This window comes from Mus pahari, chromosome 12, assembly GCF_900095145.1.
Source record: "Mus pahari chromosome 12, PAHARI_EIJ_v1.1, whole genome shotgun sequence".
In the NCBI taxonomy this organism is placed as follows: domain Eukaryota; kingdom Metazoa; phylum Chordata; class Mammalia; order Rodentia; family Muridae; genus Mus; species Mus pahari.
Window position 1 is genome coordinate 50,835,156 of NC_034601.1, and position 2,500 is coordinate 50,837,655.

The following is a 2,500-nucleotide window of genomic DNA, read 5'->3' on the forward strand; positions in this document are numbered from 1 at the left end:
TCCCTCTCCCTCTCCCTCTCTCCCTCTCTCCCTCTCTCCCTCTCTCCCTCTTTTTCTCCCTCTCTCTCTCCCTCTCTCTCTCCCTCCTTCCCTCTCTCCCTTCATTATCACTCAGTCCTTGGTCTTCCGGTGCTGCCCTACCTGTGTTATCTCCCAGTTCATCCTATCCTCACCTACAGACCTTCCTTTTCCCCTTCAGTAGGAGGGAGCGCTGCAGGCCAGGTTTACTTCTTTAGCCTGACCATCACACAGGGGGCTGATACTCAGCATTGAAGCTGTGCACGGACAATCTAGAGATCAGTGGTCAAGTGTGGCTGTTAGCAAAGTCACAGAGGAGACTTAGCATGTCTGGAGAGGAGAAGAGAAACGGTGTATCCCATTTAGGGCATGGTTTCCTTTCCTCATTCCCATCCCAGACCCATTACAGCCAAGGGAGAAGGCAGCATTGTTCTGTCTGTGCCATCGTACCCTCTGCCATCTCTTCTATACTTTACTGTTATGGTCTGACACAAGGTCTGTGGGACCAGGAGATTCAACTTGAGAGACACTCACCAGGCAACATTCCATCCCTGTTTTAAAGCAACCACTGCAAGAGAAAGCAAAGGTTGATAGGACAGAGATGTCAATCAGCAGGGATCTCGCAGAGGAGCACCTCTACTTTTCCACTGGAGAGTTCTACAAACCTGCTCTAGGAGAGAAAAGAAATCAGGGAGAGAGGAGAAATCAACAGGAGCTTCTCACTCAACCTCACCGGGAGCTAGAGAGACTGCACAAGTGGACAGTTCTGTGCGGGGCAGCTCTGGCCTGCTGGGTGTCCTCTAGAACAATCTCAGCCAGTAACCCTGGCATGCTAGAAGAGGTGTGCATGCTTAATTGGGTGGCTGTTTCAAAGCTGAGTGAGAGCCTGCCTAAGATATCTACCTGCTTTGGGGAAATGAGCTCTGAAGACCACGGTTAGTATAAATTATGTGTAAATTTATAACTCCTTAAAGATAAGGTTTAGTTACACTTTATAGTTAAATCTTCTTCTTCTTCTTTTTTGAATCAAGAGTCACATTTATATTTTTGAATTTGGAGGAAAAAAATCACAATCTGTTATTCGAACATATGTCTCCTAACTTGGCCCATGTGTCTGTTACTAAGACATCAACTCCCACTGGCTGGCTCTGATCCGAAGAGAGGAAGAGTGTTCACGTGCAGCGCACAGCTCACAGCATTCCTGGCAGGGACTGAGCCAAGCTGTCCAGAGCCACACAGTGAAGTCTTCATCGAGCAAGCCATTGCTTGCTGGCTCGTCTGTATCTGGTTCACAGGTAGTTTTGGTGGCGCACAGAAGCTTCACCCTTCCTGGGGTGGTAAGCAGGGGGATGGGCTTCCTTTGCTCTAACACACTTCCGTCTAAAAGTCCCATAGTCTCTGCCAGTTTCTGCTATTCCAGTCTACCCTCCAAGTGTATTCTTATTATCCCCCCCAGGCTACTTTCTTTTTTAAAAAAATTATTTTATTAGATATTTTCTTCATTTACATTTCAAACGCTATCCCAAATGTCCCCTATACCCTACCCTGGCCCTGCTCCCCTACCCACCCATTCCCGCTTCTTGGCCCTGGCCTTCCCCTGTACTGGGTCATATGAAGTTTGCAAGACCAAGGGGCCTCTATTCCCAGTGATGGCCNGACCAAGGGGCCTCTATTCCCAGTGATGGCCGATTAGGCCATCTTCTGCTACATATGCAGCTAGAGACACGAGCTCTGGGGGGTACTGGTTAGTTCCTATTGTTGTTCCACCTACAGGGTTGCAGACCCCTTCAGCTCCTTGGGTAACCCCATCTACTTTCTTAACTCCCTACTTCACAGTGCCTTACCCCAGTGCTTTAGATGTCCAGGCTCTACCATTTATTGTTCTTTCTTGGGGACAAATTGTTCCTCTATTTATCCATATCTGACAGTGCTACTGGCTGCTGGTTCTTAAAAAACAAAACAAAACAAAACAAAAAACCAAAAGACATATTAGGTATCTAATCTGGACACCGTTAGAAGATGATATTTGATAGTGTAAGAAACAGAGGACCCTGCATCTGCCACTTCTGCACACTGTTTTGGTTGAAGGTACTTGAAAGTCATTAAGGGCAAGGAGGGCACACTGCCCTTCCACTCTCTCCTGAAAATGTAGCAGGAGATGACAAATGCCCTCAGACATGTGAAGACAGACTTTCAGTCAGGTGTGGGGATAAACATCTTTAATCTCAGCACTTGGGAGAGAGAGGCAAGAGGTTAGGGCTAGCCTGGTCTACAGAGGGTGTTCTAGGACAGCCAGGGTTACATAGTAAGATCCTGTCACAAAAAAGAAAGAAAGAAAGAAAGAGAGAGAGAGAGAGAGAGAGAGAGAGAGAGAGAGAGAGAGAGAGAGAGAAGGAAAGAAAGAAAGAAAGTGAAAGGAAGAAAGAAAGGGAAAGGAAGAAAGAAAGGGAAGGAAAAAAGAACGGGAAGGAAGGAAGAAAGG

General features: G+C 47.0%; 1 protein-coding gene across 1 annotated transcript in view; it reads right to left on the reverse strand.

Moving 5' to 3' along the window:
- The window catches only part of LOC110330096 (cell cycle control protein 50C), a 20,130-nt gene that overhangs the window by 1,268 nt on the left and 16,362 nt on the right, over positions 1-2,500 (reverse strand). The window lies entirely within an intron of this gene.